The sequence below is a fragment of the Schistocerca serialis genome, chromosome 8 (assembly GCF_023864345.2).
Source record: "Schistocerca serialis cubense isolate TAMUIC-IGC-003099 chromosome 8, iqSchSeri2.2, whole genome shotgun sequence".
NCBI lineage: Eukaryota > Metazoa > Arthropoda > Insecta > Orthoptera > Acrididae > Schistocerca > Schistocerca serialis.
The window spans coordinates 23,302,965-23,323,727 of record NC_064645.1 but is presented as its reverse complement, the minus strand read 5'-3'; positions in this window follow the sequence as shown (position 1 = coordinate 23,323,727).

Below are 20,763 nucleotides of genomic sequence, written 5' to 3'. Positions count from 1 at the left end.
TCATATCCCTTCAGATCCCCTGTGCTGCACAAGGTCAATCCCTTAGTGCAACTCGTTCAAGAAAGCTTCCACTTGCTCACTCTTTATGGAGCTACTGTGATGTTTATGTGGGTACCTGGTCATGTCGGTCTGATCAGAAACACAGCTTCTCTTGTTGCTGCCAAGGCAACAGACTACCTCAGCCTGTTAGTTCTTCCATACCGTCTGATGATCTCTGTGTTGCATCAGTCCGCAGGTGGTACCCTTGGGCATCACCACTGGTCCCCCCTTCATGGGAACAAGCTCCAGCAAAGTCCATCTGCTTGTCATCAGCCTTTGACAGTTTGGCATTTCCTGACAGAATTCCCTTTTTTCAACCACTTATCTTCTCATTTATGTTTGCTGCCTGAGTTATTACCCATTTTAGCGAAAGCTCCACAGGCGGTTGATCCTGTCTTACCTTTAATCTATCGTAGCAATACAGCAAATGACATTTAATATTTAGTTCAGGACCTCTGTTGTCTCTATGGAAAATTTTATGCAACTTTCTCCACAAGGAATTTTTCAGTTTTAACTGTCCCTATTCTGTAGATTCGACTTAACGTGCACTTACTTTTAACTTCTTTTTTTGTCTTAGTTTTCAGATGCTCTGACATGGGTACATATGACCTTAGTTGTTCTTATGCCCTAGAATAAAACAAATAAAACCATCAAAGTGTTAAGAACATACTTGATGTGGTTTCTAAAAACAAATTCAAATTCAAATTGAATTTAATGAAGATTTCAGATGTGGAACCCTTTTGCAGCTTTGACTGGGCTCCCTTTATGAGTGCTGACAGGAAATGCACAATTGGGTTCTTTAGAAGTGAAGCAGTGTTTCTTCATGTATAAGGAACTATTGAACTCAGTGTCCATGACTTGGTGTGAAAACTTAAGTTATTTGTGTAATCTGATATAACAGAACCCTGGACATGGGACAAAAATAGTTAATGTAGCTGATGTAAATCAAATAAAGTAATTCCATTGGCACCTTTTGATCTGTATTTTCAGAACCTTCTTGCCCCTTTGTGGCCATAACTTATGGCTTAAAATCCTTTTACTATAACCATTTTTTAGGGGAAGAGTAAAGGAAAAAATATGTGAATGATGTACTTGGCTAAATGACATACATAGATAATTTAAAAGTAAAATAGTTCATAAACTGCAATAAGATATTTGTTCTATTACGTTGTAGTGGTAAAATTGAGCAAATTGGAATATATTTTGCAATAAATATTTAATTATCAGTCCTTTGCATTTTAACGACGACAGTATTGCTGAACAGTCTTGAATTCTCTGCATAACAGTTACTCTTGACACATGCACTGAAGACTAAGTTTATTATAAATCAGCATTGTACTGTAAGTGACAGTTGCATGGCATTAGATTGTTAGCCATCTGCCTCCGGGCCACCCCTCTTACAGACTTTCAGGAAAACCAAGCAGATCTATGCTGATCCATCTTACTTCTTCATCACAATTGGACTTGTAGCAATATAACTGATTTTAATTCTGAATATTGTCTTTTTAATGAATAATATAAGATGATTTGAATTACTAGCACATTAGTAAATCCACAAAACATTAATTCTTTCTGCAAAAATGTGTTTAGTTCGTATAAGTTGTTAAGCTTGGATATATTCATTCAATGGTGTCATGTTTCTCTAACTAAGACTCAAGAAATTGAAATTCCTTTTCAAACTTAGTGAAGAGGCAGGACATTGAAAGACATAAGTACCATCATATAAAATCAGTGTCATTGACAGGATTTAGATCTTGTTTTTCTGTCAGGTCTCTCACACTACCAGTTTGTTGTTTTACTCCTCCATTTGGCCTCCTGTCTCTCTTCTGCATTCTGATTCTCATCTGAGATCATGAAAACTTTGTACTGCCTGTCCCAATTTGTCATTGGCATTGACTGAATTTTTAAAGATGATTTTAATATTTCATTTATATTTACTGATTTAGCCTATATGACGACTGCAGGGTTGTCTTACTGACCTCCAAAGTGGGAGACAGTGCCACTTTCTTCCAAGGTTGTCTTCAGTGTGGCTATTGTGTGAGGATGAACACTGTGAGCAGCAACATACCTTCCAGCAGCAGGTCAAACATGTTCTTTTATGCAGTTCATATTGATGTTCAAGCTAACTGACTATGTGCTAGATTGCCATGTGAAATGTATATTTAAGTGATGAGCCTCATATGGTTGAATTTTGTTGCAAGAAGAATGAAATAGTCACCTACTGCTCCAGTGTAAACTTAGAGGTGGACTGTGGTGTGTCTTCCAAAATGTGGAGTTTCAATGGAGTAGTTAAAACACTGTAGGATAGAAGAGCTCATGTCAAAGAATTGGATAAGTAGTTCACTGTGACTTTTCATATTAGAGCACAGCATTACACATACACCTAAAATTAAGTAGCTTGTCCCCAAGTTGACCTGGAAAGGAAAGTTGCTACTCACCATTAAACAGAGATGCTGAGTTGGAGATAGGCACAACAAAAAGACTGTCACAAATATAACTGGTTATAGTAGTTACAGGCACTCCTTTTAGGGTATGCAGTACTGTAGTCCAATGTAACAAATGAATATTGACAAATACTTAACACAGGTTTGTGTTTGCTTTTACTTCCAGTTCCAAGAACACCTACCAGCCAGGGCAAGCAGCTGCTTTTTATGCCGTGAAGTGGTGGGAATTACAGGGACTCCCATGACTGCCCTCACCAACACCAGCAGAATTAGCCTCAGCCAGAGGCTGGCTGAAATTATACATATGAGGAACGTAGAAATTGACAGAAAAGGAATGCTCTGTGAAGCATGCTGTTCTGAAATTAATGAGGTAGATGAGAAGGAAATGCGAGTAAAGCAGCTTAAGAAATTAATTATACTTCGTGTGCTCGCCAGGGACCCTGATTATGGTAAGCACTGCAGATGTTCCACAAATGAGTCACATTATCTGATTTTTAGTTTTTATGATAATTTTGTCTTGAAACAAATTATTGTGATTTCAGCACATGGGAAAGGGTGGGGAGGGGAATGGTGTGATCATTCTAGTTGAGAGTGGTTTATGGCGGTTATGGAACACTGAGAACCCTGCTATTTTGGTGGAACACCTTGCTTATTTTGAAGGTTAATAAATGTAAAAGACGGAGAATCCTGTTTTATTCAGTGATTACTTCTATTTTCAATTACAACAAACAACATAGAGATCAGAACAAAACAAAAAATCCTTTTGCAGTTTTCCAAAAAGTTTTATTGTTCTGGTATCCTGGTTGGAGACAGTAAGAAAATTATGAAAAATGTCCAGTGAAATGTTCTAAACAGCATTACTCTCCTTTGATTTTCATAGCATTTACTCGTGTGCTCCTAAATCCAGAAATTTAGGTGTAAAGAAAACAAAGTTCACAAGAGATGGCATGCAGTATGGCATCTGAACTACAGAATTCTATATACTGTGCACCTAAATGTGTTAATCATTGGCCTAGTTCTTTGCAACTTTCATCAGAAACAGCTTTGAGGACTCATGTCTTTGGCACACATTGCAACACACTTCTGTGCTATACTATTGTTTATTACTTCCACTATCTCTGAAAGAGCTGTGTCAGTGTGGGTTTTATCACAAATGTGTTGCTTTAAATGAGTGGTTCCTGACTGGAAAAAAAATAATGCAAAGCTGTATATGTGGAATATGTACCTACTAGACGTGATGTTTCCATCGCTAACCAATCAAATTGTACTCTATACTTCACTGATTAGATCCCCCCTATTTACTTCCTCAATGTGTATGCATTGATTCCAGTCTTACTGCTCACTGCATTGGCTGTCTCATGTTGCAGGATTATTTACACATACATGAGAAGACATTACTGGATGCAGCCAAGCATTATAGACATATTGAATGTCTTCGGAGTGAAACATTATCGAGGCCTGATGAAAGAAATTTGACTTCTACTGCAATAGCACATTGAAACAACTGAATAGTGACAGATGAAAATTTCTTTTGCACTCTGGGTATCAGTCTGTTTCCTTCCTAACCCAAATCTTCACAGTAGTGTACCCTGTATATTAGCCTTCTTTGCTTGCGGGTCTACTATATTTCTGTGGGATATTTGACATTGCAGTGCATTTGGACTGAAAGGCCAATATTACATCAGGCATGAATATTTATAAAAGTGTGGTGTCTGTTCCTTTGGATGTCTATTTATTAATTAATTAATTAATTAATTTATTTATTTATTTAGCATCCAATAGATCACACACGTGATATAGGATTTGTCATTTGATTACACGTAACTCATAACAACACATACACAAAATAAATGGACGAACATATACAAACAGCCAAACAAATTACATACACATAGTACATAAGTAGTGTACAAGAACTTATTACACAAAAACAAAAGTACGTGCTCATGATAAACAATTACAGACCATGAACTACGCCTTGTACACAAAACGTATTACAGATACTTAACAGATTTTTCATAAGTACCATAATTATGAAGTTGAAAACACAATTAAATTAGTTTAAATTTTTTAAAAAGTAAGTACAGGTTTCAATCCACAGTCTGAGACAGGTCTTTGCTTACTCTAGTAGCATTTTTCCATCAAGTATTTTTTTTACTTAATGCTTGAAATTATTTTTACCTTTCAATTCTTTAACTGCCTAACATGTTTCTGACTTCTAGTTTTTGCTAAATAGGGAATGTGGAAGTCTTTACAATGCCTTGTATTGTGATCATGGTAGCTTGAGTTGATTTGGAGATCGCAGTTATTTTTACTGACCATTTCCAGGCATTTAAAGATATATATAAATGGTATTGTCAGTATCTTCAGTTGTCTGAATAAGGGTCTACAGTGAGTTTGTGGTGGGCTGTGTGTCATGATACGAATAGCTCTTTTTCGCATAATAAAAATGTCATTTAGTCTTGACCTGGTTTTCTCCCCAAAAGCTTGTGCCACAGCTAGCAACTGATCAGAAATAACTAAAGTACACCGCTCTAATATATTCCTTGCTACATACCTTGGATATTATTCTTAAGGCAAAACATGCTGAGCTAAGTTCCTGAGTAATATAAAAACTGTATTCATTCCAGTTAAAATCTTGGTCAATTCGCATTCCCAGAAACTTCGTGGTGCACATTTTTTCTATTTCTTTGCTATCCAGCATAAGGCACATATTTTCCCCTTGTCACTTTCTCCCTTACTGTATAAAGTTCGTTTTCTTTCTATTTAATGTCAGCTTATTTTGATATAACCATGACTGTATGTATGAGCATTTTTTTGCTGTAGTACACAGTGATTCTTTTTTATCACTAATTATGATACTCGTGTCATCTGCAAATAGTAGAATTTTGGCTGAACTGTCTGGAGCCTGCATATCATTGATATAAACTAGAAATAACAATGGGCCCAGAATGCTGCCCTGAGAAACAACTATTTAAATTTGTTTTGGTTCAGACATGGGTTTAAAATTGTGAAGATTCTTGGATGACCTCAGCTCAACAACTTGTGACCTGTTCTGCAGATAGGATTCAAACCAATTTTTAACGGTACCCCTGATGCATATTGCTTAAAGTTTCCCTAGTAATATTACATTGTTCACAGTATTGAAGGCTTTGGCTAAATCTAGATTAATTCCAACAACCTGTTTATTTGACTCAAAATTTCTTACTATTTCTGTGCAATATGGCTGTTTCTGTACTGTGCCATGTTGACTGTTATTTATTAGTTTATGTTTTTCTAGATATTTTGTAACCCTGATTTTCATAAATTCCTCAAGTATTTTGGAGAAGTATGGGAGGAGAGATATAGGCTGGTAATTTTCTATTTTATGTCTGTCACCATTTTTGTGTAGAGATATCACTTTAGAGATTTTTAGTTTATCCGGAAATATCTCTTCACTAAGGGACAAATTTGCTATGTGCACTATAGGTTCGACAACCCGTGGAGGAATTTTTTAATTATTGATACAGGTACATCATCCAAACCAGAGGACAATTTGGATTTCAAGCATTTAATGACTTTTAGAACTTAATGCTCGTCTGATGGGATTGCCATCATGCTGGTATTTACCATTGGAGACATCACTGTTAATTGTTGCTTAAAGTAAGGGGAATATTAACAAAATAATTGTTTACATTGTTTGCCATGGCGTTTTTTCTATGGGGATATTTTCAATATTTTTAAGATGGATTTCCTGTTCTTTAGTTTGACCCAAATTTTTTTTCTTTTTTTTTTTACCTCATCATTCTGGACTTGCTACTAGCCTGCCTTATTAATCTATCATTACTTAATAATTTTGCTTTTGATATTACTTTGCGGTAAGTCTGTTTGTATGTTCTCACATACTCAACAAGCTGCTGATCATGACATGTTTTTAACTTTAAACTTAGTAATTTCGTGGTTGCACTTGACGTTTTAATTCTGGGTGTACTCCAGGTCCCTTTGGATCCAGATGATCTGTAACTCAAAAGCTTTTTTGGGAAGCACATTTCAAAGTATGCCATAAAAGTGGAAGCAAATGTATTGTAGGCATCATTTGTGTTTGTTTGTGCCAAGACCTCTGGCCAAACTGCATCTTTAACATTATTTTTGAACTGATTACAATTTTCAGTAGAGAAAAATCGTTTGTACTCCTTTTTATTTTCCCCTCCTTTGGAGTTGCAGTGAGATTAAAGGTTAGTGAATTATGATCTGATAATCCTATATTCTCATTTGTAACTGCAACTTCATGTATGACCATATTTGAGAAGATGTTATTTATTAGGCTTTCACTGGAATCTGTTGTTCTAGTGGGAGCTGATACGTGGGGAAACAAGTTGAAGCTTTTAGTAGTCTAAAAACTTGTATTTTACTGAACTCTGGACCAATAGATTAGTATTAAAGTCACCACAAAGAATTATGGCAGAATTCTCATTTGAGAAAAATGTCGAGCATTTCTTCCAAATTCTTAAGAGAGACTTCAATATTTCCAGATGGTGATCTGCAAATTGCTGCAACAATTACTTTCTTTTCTATAATTAATGGTTTAGCCTCATATCTTAACTTAAATTTAAGCTTGGGATTTAGATAAATGCATACACCACCACCTTTGACATTTTGCCTATAGTACTGACTGGCAAGTTTATAATATGTGTGACCAAAAGGACTTAAACTATATCTGTACATTGTATAAGGCTCAGTCACCAATTCAGTGCATGTCTATGACAGGTGGCGTGGGCAGCCTATCAAGTTAGGCTGTGGTCTCCTGATCTCACATTTTGTGCTCGCTTACTCAGTTGTGCAGGACTCTGACACTTGTCTCACTCCTTTGTCAACACAGCTTCCCTTTCATGTTGTTTGTCTCCTAACACTGCAGTCAGGTGTCATGTGGTGTAACTATTTAATACAATGATGTATTATATTCTGTACCTTATCTTCTATACTTCTTCTCAAACTCTGTTTGCTTTAAAATTCAAAATTGATGCCTTTGACGCATCACATTTTTATGAATAACTTACTATGTCACTTTTGACTTAACAAATTATTTATCCCCTTCATCATCACACTCGTGAACTACACTAAAAGATCACCTTCATTCAGTATAAAAGAGACACTCACAATAATTTTGAAGGTTCCTCTTCTGTGTCTCACAACATACATCAGTTGTTGAAACAACTCTTTTGGCAGCCTATTGCTTTATAGGACCGTGTGGTGACCCCACAGATTACTTATTTTCACACATGTAGTTTGGCACCCAAAGCTGCTGCGATAGCTGTACAGTGCTGAAGGTGCATATTGTCCCCTGATGTAAGTCACCACACACAAAATAGAAATAACACTAATGAACAATATCTGTACGTTTATGTTTGACATGTTGTTTTCTATTGCTCTTTTCATAATGTGTACACAACACTTCTTTCAAAATGGCATTCATTGATAAGAAGTCATTGATATGTGCATCTCTCCTCTGGAGTGGTACGTACAAGCACAGTCTGTGAACATGGTGCCCAGTGAACACAGTCCAAAGTTTTTTAAATTATTTTTCCTATATGCCATGAATGTGGATTTCTTTTTGTAACTATGGCTTCAGAGATTGGTTATAGACTCAGTACATCATTGTCCATGATAAAATACGCAAATTTACCCTCAATTGCAGCCATAATTTAAGAGCATGTCACTAAAGTGAACATAAAGTACTTGAAAGATATTTTCCTCTCTGTGTGTACAATAGTATCCAGTGCAGAACAGCAGCAGCTACGGTCACCAGAGGCTGGACCCAGTACTGCAGGTGCAGCGAAGTCACCTGGTGAGTAAGAGTAAGAGCCCACTGTGGCAGGCTTACATTCCTGCTCTGTACACTAGAGAATCAAATGTATCTGGACACCTATTAGTGGACATTAAGATTTTGTGTTCTCCTTTATGAGGACTTGAACTCTTCTGGGGACACTTTGACATTTCGAAATCTCTGTGGGTGGATGCCAGCCCATTCTTCCTTGATAGCTGATACCAGACAAGGTAGAAATATTGGACACAGGGTATGGAGTGAAAATGCCATTTGTAACTAATCCCTAAGACGATCCATTGCTTTCAGGTTGGAACATCGGCAGGCAAACCTTCTTCAGGAATGCCACTGGTTATAAGCCTTTACCTAACAATGCTGATCCATGAGAGGTACAAGTGTTGAGCTGATCAAATCGGTCGTTGTCTGTGAACTGTTCCTTTGCTTTGTATAGTACACAATACTGTCAAATATGTACTTACCCTTCTGCATTTATCATATCCTGAAGTACAATAAGGGGACAACAAGTTAAAGAGGAGAAATTGCATATTGTTACACTGCCTGCTCTGCACTGCATTGTTGGCAGTAGAGGTAATGGCAGATAATGTTCACTTAGTAGTCACCACATCCAAATTCTTCCGTCAGATACCCACAGAGTATAGCACTGTTTGTCACTCCAAATCTCGTTTCCACTCATCCACTCACCAGCAGTCATAGGTTTTTATGCTACAGTCAGTGTGACTTTATGTTGAACAGAAATATGTTGTTTCCAGAAGCTGCTCAGCCATTGTAACCAGTTTTCCTAACTCCCTGTACACAGCCATTTCCTTAGCGGGCTCCTAGCTGCACTTCAAAACTGAAGAGTGACTGCAGCAGCTAACTGCAAGCTGGTTTTTACTATTTCCTACCACAATGATAGAAGCACTTGTCCATCAGCCTACTGTGTGTGCCTGGACTTCATGTAGCATTGGTTGTTCCTTCACATTTTCACTTAACTGTCACATCGCTGACAGCTGACTTGGGCAAGTTTGGAAGGGCTGAAATGCATCCCTGTGTTAATTATTCAGGTGTAATGCAAAGAAAAGTCCATGTTCAGTGTACTCAGATCCCTGACTGATGAATTCTGCTTACAAAACAGTATTACCTGCCACTTCTTATAATATACATGATGGCAGTATCTGTTCCCGAAAGAACAATTACCCTGGATGACCATGCAGCTTTGCTAGAAATGAAATGATAATTAAATGGACACCCTAGCTGAAAACAGGCGGTGATGTACTTCATTGGGGACATGTTGAAAATGTGTGTCCCGACCTGGACTCATTCCCGGGATCGTCTGTTTACATGGCAGACGCTCTATCCATCTGAGCCACCGCGGGCACAGAGGATAGTGCGTTTGCAGGGACTTATCCCTTGCACACTCCCCGTGAGATCCACATTCCCAACATGTCCACACCACTACATTCGTAGTGTGCCTAACAGATGTTTGCTGATCATACTCATTACTTGTGGCAGATTAATCTACCAAGTCCCGTTCGAGTTTGGGCATATCGTGTGCGTTCGCACAAGAAGGTCAATGTCCGGGAAGCCGTATTTTAACTATATATGATGGTAGTATCTGTTCCTGAAAGAACAATTACCGTGGATGACCATGCAGCTTTGCTAGAAATGAAATGATAATTAAATGGATGGAGCGTTTGCCATGTAAGCAGAAGATCCCGGGTTCGAGTCCTGGTCGGGGCACACATTTTCAACATTTCCCCAATGAAGTACATCACCGCTTGTTTGCAGCTAGGGTGTCCATTTAATTATCATTTCACTTCCTATAATAGTAGCTCCACCTCTCATTGAATTAAAATGCTCAGTTGCCCGTTACATAAGGGTGCCCAGGTATTTTGATTGGATAGTGGGTTTATAGTTCTTATCTATGTGATTTCTGCAACCCCTTAGTCAGTCCACCATACACAATTGAATTAGAATCCAGAAATCACAATATATTTTATTATATTTATGTTTTTGAATATTGAGGACTTTGATTTGGGGCGAGTATTTACTGACTTACAGAAATACAAAGTTTGCCTATATAGCTGTGGAAATGTGTGCTGAGAATTACAGGGAGGGAAAAGGAAACAGAAAAATGGACAGGGAACAGGCAGGACTAGGAGACGTAGTGGGGAGGTAGTGGAGACGAGTGATAAATGTAGTGATGGAGTGAGTGACAGATAGGATAAGACAATTACATGCTCCTATCCTAGAGAGGTGAGTGGGGGGAACATTGAGGTGACAGTCTGGTGAGAGGCATTGAGTGGATATCAGGCTACATGGACTACAAGCTGCAATGCCTGTAGCTTGAGACCAGAATACCAGGAGATGCCAGGGAAGAGGCTTAATCAAACAGTGGGACTCCAATGAATGAATGATGTGAGTAGAAGAAACTGAGGATGATTTGTATTTCAAAACTGAACATTTTTGTACAACCTATTAGGGTAGTGACTTAAATGGAAATATTGTGGTGTGAATCTAGTTTATAAATGGTCATAGCTGATGCGTTCAGCACTACCATAAATAATTTGATACTAACATTTTCAGGGGCTCCCTTAACCTTTCTGTGGTCAATCAGACATAAAGGTCCTGCCAAAATGTTTGTTTCAGAATCTGCACAACCATAGGAATGTCCCATTTCATTGTGTACTGTGATCTGTTGTTCAGTTTATGTACAATTAGAACCCAGAAGCTGACAGGTGATGCTAGAATGTGTTTTTTTCTTTGTTGGTACAGAAGTGAGTACAGTATGTTTTGTAGAAAGAGCTTCCTATCTTTGGCTTAATTGTGGATGGCAAAGACAGTGTAGATATTATTTATCTTTGTTACATTATTTGCTAGGTATATACTATTTGACATATATGTTCACTGATAACTCATTCTTGAAGAAAACTGATGTCTGTGCCTTGTAACTAAAATTAATGCATGTCTTTGTTAATGAAAATCATATCAAAATCGTAACTGTAGTTGGAAATCTACCACCACAAATGTACAGATACTGTTCTTTTGATGTACTGTTTTTCTTCTTTCTCATGAGATAGTGTACTGGAGACATTTGTTTTCTTTTCCTTATTTTGTCTTGAATGTCTCAGTAGTTTCTTGGAATTAATTGTTTACAATTATTTATGGAGCTGTCTTTTGAATTATGGATAGGGTGGTTATGAAGAATCCAGTCAGCAGAAATAAGGTTTCTATGATCTACTTTATAACATATGAAAGCTGATCACCTCTGAAATGAAGGTGCTGGGAGTGTATAGTAGAGTGAAAACAACTGAAGCATGTGGGATGAATGTCTCAATGCTTTTGGAGAGAATGGCTGATAATACAGTATCACTTTCTGTTCACTAGATTTGTCTCTGGTGCCAGTACCTTTGTTCATAAAATATTTCCCATCAAGACTTTCACTACAGTTTGATCCCAGACCAATCTGTTCGTCTTTCTGCCTCACCTCTCTACAGGGAGTCCAGCAGGGAGCTGCCTTGCCCCATCTGCCACCCACACTCGTGGTCATATGTCCCACCTAATGTGGATGATCCATGCACAAGGAGAGAGATGTGCTCAGGTAGCCATGAACATTAGAACATCATTGCAACACAGAAGGCACATGATAATGTTGGGCAAGTGAAACAGCTTCCTAGTGCAAGCAACATAAAAATACTCCTGATATGCTGTAAGGTTGTCACTAATATGAGCTAAGCTGAGCACTGCAAGCTGCACTGATGATGTCCTAGATTCCAATGTTGCTGTGCTCAGAGGAAAAGTTTTGACTGTAACAGCAGCCAAAAGTATGAACTGTCATCCCCATGGAGGAGATGGCAGTGTCATCCATGAGGCACACACCTGGAAGATAAATACAGAAATTGGGCCAAGACATCAGTAAGGAGGGATGATGATGTGGAATGGTGCAGGCAGAAAGATACCAGGATGAAAGAAAGAAGTGGCACAAGGCATTTGAACACGGAGCAAAACCATTCAAACACTATGCAGAAGCACTTGAACACAGAGATGAAGGCTACCTAATGGATCACAAGACACTGGTAAAAAGCTTCCAGAGACAAAAAAGGAATTATAAAAGCACTAGAAGAGAGATGTTCCTGAGTGGACAAGAGGAAGAGTGTTTCATTGTGGCACAGATGGTACATGCCAACATGAAGCAAATGAAACAACTTTCTGATGAAGGCAAGGAAGAGAATGCCCTGATGCATGAAAAGATTGCCACTAATATGAAAACTATTCTTGAAGCTTCCAGTTGAGCACTCTGTCTGTAACAACTGACAAACACTGCTGTAGGTTGCACTGGCAATGCCAATATTGTGGGCTGCATTCTTATTAATATAGTCATGCATTCCAAAGTAGATAGTTGATGTCGAGTCTGGAACTTGGGTTGGCTGGTGAGCCACTGCACATTCCCCTACAAAGCCACTGCAACTGCTGTGTATTTAGGGATAAAGGAAGTTAAGAAATGCTAGAATGTTGAAGGCAGAGCATTTTCTCAATGTTTTCTAATTCAGTGTAGGAGAAAGAAGCATCCTAACAATAATTGTCATATTTATTCATACAAAAACTGTGGTCCTGTGAAGATCACTTAATGGTACCACAACATGAAAGTTATTATTTTCATATGATTCAAGAAAATAGATTAAAGAGATTAACTTGTCTAAAGGAAAATATTACTCCTCACTTTCAGTTACTAATTTAGACAGACAGAATAAATGTGCCACCAACAGTGAAAGACAGTGTTTATAATAGGCTAGACAACAGCTTTGCAGGTGGCAAAGTCAACAGTGAGAGAAAAACTGCACGAGGTGTGACTCTAGTGGGCCATTCCAACTGCACCATCATTTGTTAGCCATTGCTCCTGCACCCACAGTAGCCTGCATCACTCAGCCATCTACTATTGTGACACTCGGGCAGATTATTTAAGCAGCATTTCTACGAAGATCTTAATTTAACCTTTTAAGACAAATAAATAAATAAATATTTTAACTTCTCATAAAAAAATTCTTCTTTGAAAGAAAGGACAAAAATTAACATAATTTCCAGCACTCTAGTGGCTTTCATGGCTCCCAGCAACAAAAGCCTTTTTCAGAGAGAAACGGTTTGAAATAGGAACAATATGTATTGAAGAAGTTGTTTAGCACTTGAAATATTTGTATGAATGATTAAATTAGTTTTTCTCAGATGAACAGCAGATTAAATATCAGACTTAATTGTGTATTAAGAACCCATTTATGGGCATTGCATGACCTTTTATGATTTTGTCAGAAGGATATGAAATTTTTGTTGTACTGACGTTGAGACGACTTCATCCAATAGAATGTTGACTAGGACAACACGGCAGGAGCACCACCTTTATGAAGAGAATATAAGCATCGCTCCGGCTAGCTTCAGCTGAACTAGAGAGCCCCACTAGAAAACGAACCATGATCCATTAATTAAGCCATGACTTGTGACCTATACTTTTTACTTGCATGGAAATTCTATAAATCGAAGGACATTGATTATTTGCGTGGCACCAATTCCTTGCGATACTTCACTGTGAAAAGGCAAATTATTGTCAATTTAATTTACTGTAATACATTCCCTTAATATTATTTGCTTGAATATTGTCTAGCTATCTGAGAAAACAGCTTCCTAGGAACCCCATATAAGACAAGTGGGTAGGATCCAACATTGCCAATAAGTTACGGGAGGAAACCCAGTGGCTGGTGGCCACAGAATTTTCTTTTGTGGTTTGCTGACACCTTAATTCTCTCTTGTCTAGCAGGTGTGCTACTTGCTAATCAGTGTTTTCAGGTGGGTGTTGCAGATATTTTCTTTGCTTTTGTACTTATTTTTCTTGCTTGCCTTGTCTGTTTCTTGCATTTCTCTGTTCCAAAATGCCCACCTTATCTATCCCACCACCTGCTCAGTTTCCACAGCAGCCAGTGTTAAATGAAATGCAGCTAATGCAGATCTACATCTACATCTACATCCATACTCCGCAAGCCACCTGATGGTGTGTGGCAGAGGGATATTTCAGTTCCAGACTAAGCAAAAGTCTACACTGCTCGACACAGTGCAGCAGCTAATGTCCATTGCTGTGCACCTGACAGAACGAGCACCTCCTACCCCAACACCTATAGCTATTCTGCCTTTTTGCCAGTTTCATGAACAGGAAGGTGAATGGCTCAAGTGGTTGCAACAGTTTGAAGGCCACGTAATTGCTTACAATGTACCAGGTACTGTGAAACATCCCTAATGGTAGGAAGTGCAGTGTTCCGGAAGTTGTTCCCTAATTCCACGCAGAGTGAACTTCCTTGTGAACAGGTTACAGATTCACTAACTATTATTACCAACAAGTGAATGTGGTAGCAGCTAAAACTTCATTTCAGATGTTATGTTACGTGATGCCTGATGTCAAACTCGGAGAACATATTTTGATACCGTCGGGTTCATCATTTCACCAGGCAGTGCAAATACTAGATAAGTAAGATTCAGGTGACCATTGGCTGATAAATTTGAGCAGCCAGCTATTTGTCGGGTTGAGTTGCTTGTTTGCCAATTCGGCAGCAGCTTGTACTCATCACACGGAGTAAACAACGCTCCACACTGCGTAAGCAGCTTGCGGCTACACAGGCAAACAGAACTAAGTCTTGCCCTCAGTGTTATTCACAGCACAAACGCCAAGACTGCCCCTCCTGAAAAGATCAGTGTCCTGCTTGTGGCAAGAAAGGACATGTGCAATCTCTATGTTTGCAATAGAACAAATATAAGAATTTGGCCCCTTCACAAAAATCTAGTTTCACAAGTAATCAATGCAGTGTACTCAAAACCTACTGCAGGCATCAGCAAAACTATCAAACAAGCAGTTACTTCAGAACTACGCCACAACAACAAGCTTTTTGTCCATTTGCATCTTATTGGTAAACATGTGAAATTTCAGTTTGACATGGGTGCTTGTGTTACATTGCTGAATCGTAACATGAACTGTGAGGCTCTCCATGCCTATCTGAAACTAGCATGCACCTAACAGCTTATAATGGACAAGACCTTCCCATTCTTGGAAAATGTACTTTGTGTGCCATTTATTGCTCACATATGCGAACTGTGACTTTCACTGTTCTGCAATTGCGTAAATGTGAGAACATATTTGTCCTTGATTCGTTTTATTTGTTTAGCTTTAAAATTCAGGACAATTTGTTGTCAGTGACTCTATTCAATGCAGAAAGACAGTGTAGCTAGCTTGCTGAAAGAATTTCCTGAACTCTATTCTGAAGGGTTAGGCAAGGCTAACAATTTTGTTGTGCATATTACTACAAAAGACAACACACAGCTGAAATTTTTCTGGGACAGAACTGTTCCCATTGCATTATACAACTATGTGGCTGCTGAACTTGAAGAATTACAAGATTGCTGAGGTATGGCGCCCATACATGCTAGTCGGTGGGCAAGTCCACTGGTTTTGATCCCCAAACCTTCAGGTCACATTTGCCTCTTTGTTGACTTTAAGTCTGCCGATAACCAACAAACTGTGATTGATATTTATCCATTGCCACAGCCAGAGGAACTCGTGGACAGATTTGGCACTGTTCGCTACTTTTCAAAAACTTATCTGCATGACAAGTATCTTCAAATACTGCTTGATGAAGAATCTCAAAAGGTGTGTGTAGTGAATACTGATTTGGGTCTATTTAAATACATGGATTCGCCTTTTGGCAGTGCTTCTGCACCCACCATTTTCCAATGGTATTTAGAACAGCTGACTGCACAAGTGCCATACTGTTCAAACTAACTTGGACAGCATTGTTGTAGCACACCTGAAGAACACATTGCAAATTTGCGTGCTATGTTTCATGTGTTATCTGATGCAGGACTAAAGTAATGAAAGTGCTGGACAGACACACAAACATACACACACAATTCAAGCTTTCGCAACAAACTGTTGCCTCATCAGGAAAGAGGGAAGGAGAGGGAAAGACGAAAGGATGTGGGTTTTAAGGGAGAGTGTAAGGAGTCATTCCAATCTTGGGAGCAGAAAGACTTACCTTGATTGAAATGAGATCCATCCTTCATGAAATCCACTCCACCAAGAGAGTCTTTCCGCCGTCCACCTAACCTTCGTAACCTGTTAGTTCATCCCCATGAAATCCCCAAACCACCTTCCCTACCCTCTGGCTCCTATCCTTGTAACTGCCCCCGGTGTAAAACATGTCCCATGCACTCTCCCACCACCACCTACTCCAGTCCTGTAACCCGGAAGGTGTACACGATCAAACGCAGAGCCACGTGTGAAAGCACCCACGTGATTTACCAACTGACCTGCCCACACTGTGATGCATTCTATGTGGGAATGACCAGCAACAAACTGTCCATTCACATGAATGGACACAGGCAGACAGTGTTTGTTGGTAAGAGGATCACCCTGTGGCTAAACATGCCTTGGTGCACGGCCAACACATCTTGACACAGTGTTACACCGTCTGGGTTATCTGGATACTTCCCACCAACACCAACCTATCCGAACTCCGGAGATGGGAACATGCTCTTCAATATATCCTCTCTTCCCATTACCCACCAGGCCTCAATCTCCGCTAATTTCAAGTCGCCGCCACTCATACCTCACCTGTCATTCAACATCATCTTTGCCTCTTCACTTCTGCCTCAACTGACATCTCTGCCCAAACTCTTTGTCTTTAAATATGTCTGCTTGTGAGATGTCTGCTTGTGTCTGTCTGTGTGTGTGTGTGTGTGTGTGTGTGTGTGTGTGTGTGTGTGTGTGTGTGTGTGTGTGTGTGTGTGTGTGTGTGTGTGTGTGTGTGTGTGGTCCTTTTTTCCTCCTAAGGTAAGTCTTTCCGCTCCCGGGATTGGAATGACTCCTTACCCTCTCCCTTAAAACCCACATCCTTTCGTCTTTCCCTCTCCTTCCCTTTTCCTGATGAGGCAACAGTTTGTTGTGAAAGCTTGAATTTTGTGTGTGTGTTTGTGTGTCTATCGACCTGCCAGCGCTTTCATTTGGTAAGTCACATCATCTTTGTTTTTTTTATATATATGAAAACTGAGTTTAAGTATCTTGGTCATGCCATAAACGGTCAACATGTATATCCTCTTCAGCCACATTTGTTACCCATACAAGATTTGCCAGTTCCTCCAATGCCACAGAATTGCAATCGGTCTTAGAGAAAATGAACTATTTTATTTGGATCATACAGGATGCTGCACAAATTGCAACTCCATTGCATTGCAAGAATGTCCCCTTCGTTTGCACAGATGGGTGCCATGTAACTTTTCAAAAACTTAGATGCATTGCTCAGTGATCAATGCTTAGCTCACTTCTATCCTGACAAACCAGTTGTATTGCAAGTTGACACATCCTCTTACGGAATAGGTGCAGTGCTTTTGCACATAATTGGTGACAAAGACAGGCCTACTGCTTTCACATCAAAATTGTTGTCCAAAGCTCAGTGTAACTATTCACAAATCGAAAAAGAGGCTTTGGGTATTGGGTATGGTGCCAACCAAATTCCACCATTACTGGTATGGCAGAAAATTGTTCTTGGTAATTTATCACAAGCCTTTGCAGTCCTCATTTCATCTGACAAAACCAGCTCCTGTATGAACTGCCCAAAAATTACTAAGATGGGTTTTGTTGTTGTCCCAATACCAATATGAGATTGTGTATCATCAGATGGCTCTACATGGTAATGAAGACACACTTTCATGTCTTCCAATTGCCCCTGATCTAGAATTTGACACTTCTGCTGCATTTTGTTGTCACATTGATGTTCAGGATTCTGAATTGCTTCAATCATTTCTAGTGAACTATAGGAAAATTGCACAGGCCATGGAAGTTGATTCAGATTTGAGCATTTTGCTAAAATATGTTCACACATCTTGCCCTCATTCCTCGCATAGCATAAAGAACACTATAGTGCACCAACGCTTCGCACATCAGAATAGCCATGCTGTACAGAAAGATGTGATTCTTGTTCAAAATGAAAGTGGCAAGTCACATGTATTGGTCGCCAAAGCTAAGAGTGGGTGGTGGTGGTGGTGGTGGTGGTGGTGGTGGGGAGAAAGTGTTGCAGTTACTTCACCATGGCCACTGGGGGATTGTTCATATGAAACAGTTAGCACATAGACACTGTACTTGGCAAGGTATGGACACACAAATAGAACAGATGAAGTAACAGTGTCATGCATATGTGGAAAATCAGTCCACTCTGCCACAAAAATTCTCTGCTTGGCTTAAGTTGTAATCACCATGGCAATGTGTGCCCGTAGACTTTGCGGGACCATTTTGGAGCACTTGTTGGTTGATTGTGATAGACTCTTATAGCAAGTTTCCTTTTGCTGTGTCAATGAACTCGACAGCATCACATAGAACGATTCAGGTTTTTTCCTCAATTTTTTGCCTCAAAAGTTTACCTGAAGTAATAGTGTCAGACAATGGACATCAGGTCATGTTAAATGAATATGAAACACACTGTGAATGCAGCGGCATACAGCATCTAACTAGTGCATCATTCCATTCACAGTCAAATAGTGACTCTGAACATTTTGTCAGAATGTTCAAGCAGCAGATGGCTAAACTTCACTCCGCGCACGCCAGGGATCAAGCATTGTAATTGTTTCTTGCCTCCTATCGTTTGGACCATTGCCGGCAGAATTTCTTCATAGCCACCACCATAGGACACTGCTGCACCCTACTGCGCATCCATCATTGAAGGAAGACAGCAAGAATCACTTCATGCCACATGATATTGTCCTTCACATGGTTTTTAGTGGCAGCAGACTGTGGGCGTGAGGTAAGGTTGTTCATCGACTTGGTGCTTGCATGTGTCTCCTTTCAGGTCCAAACGGTTTGCAGTGCCAACATCAGAATCAACTTTGCCACTGTCATGTGCATGATGATCTTTCTGTGTCTCTTCCCCCAGATTCACAGATCCAGAAGACAGCATGGACACAATGGCCACCAGAGGGTGTCATCACGACACTGTGGGAAAACCCCATGGAGACAAAGCCTTCACCTCCTCTGCTACCTTTTGTGTTTCCGATAGAGCTGGGCCCATCCACATTACAGAAGTCAACGTCCTCCCTCTCCAGTTATTGTCCTCCAGATTTGGATGAGTACTCCTCTGGTGCACGTTTCTGCCTGAGTGAAGGCCAGATGGCAGGGTACGACTGGAAGCTTGACATCCCCAGCAGTCACAGCTTCTGCTCCAGCACTGCATCCACCCTCCATCCTCCCCCACCATTGTTGCACCACTTACACGATGATGGTCCTTCACTTTGGGGGGGGGGGGGGAGGAGGAGGAGGAGGAGGAGGAGGAGGAGGAGGAGGAGGAGGAGGCATATTGGCCTGGAACGTAACAACAGAGAAGGTTGTGAGATGATGTTAGCCAATCAAATACTGACTAGGATGACACCACGACAGGAGTGGCACCTATACAAAGAGAATATAACCGCTGCTCCAGCTAGCTTTGGCCACACTAGAAGTCCTGCACAAGATGATGAGTCGTGATCCAAAGATACAGCTGTGATTTAGTATATATTGAAGGACATTGATTATTTGCATGTCACCAATTGATTGAAACATTTCATTGTGAAAAGGCAAAGTTAAGTACTGTCAACTTAGGAACCCTATAGCAGATGAGTGGGCAGGATCCCACAAACAAGAAATACATACTCAGTGGACTACAGACCAAACCTATCATGATAATTCAACGTAAAACCATCAGTACTAATATTAAATATCATCCCAGGGGCTCGCAGCTCTTTTGTGAGCATGTCCTTTTATACCACTTGTCACCAACCTTTGCAGCATTACTTCATTTCTGTGCTGCATGCTTTTACTTCCACTATCTGTTTCTCCCTCTGCCACTACATTGGATGGTTTCCTTGGTGCCGATCCTGCTTGGACTAGATCCATGATATAGCCTTGAATTACAACTTCTGGCATATTCTACAACATATCATCAAATAAATATGTGGCTCCATTGATGGGTATCACCTGCCACCAGTTTTCAAAATTTCAAAAAATCTGGATTGTGCAGGAAAGGTCACCAAATCCATAGTGTGCTCTACCTTATGCCTTCCATCCACATCTTCTTCTTTTTCATGCAGTCATACACCTTTAAACCCAGCACTGTAGCCATCGCATTGTAGTGGTGCTGGGGGTCAGAAGCTTCCTGCTCAGTGAGCACAGGGATCACACTGTTGGTGCCTGAGCTGAAAACTCCCTGTGCTTGCCAAGCAGTATGTGCTATGCATGACTGGGGCATCGTACCCCAAGTAAGGGATTACTGACCAGGCAGGCATTCTTGAGTCTGGAGGGCAAGAATGGGGATAGGCCACATTCAGAGTTGGTGGCATTGTGACAGATCAGCCCCAAATGAAGCAGGTGAAGTTACCTACCACTGGTGTCTTTGGGCCCCAACAGTCTCTATGAAAGAACAGTCC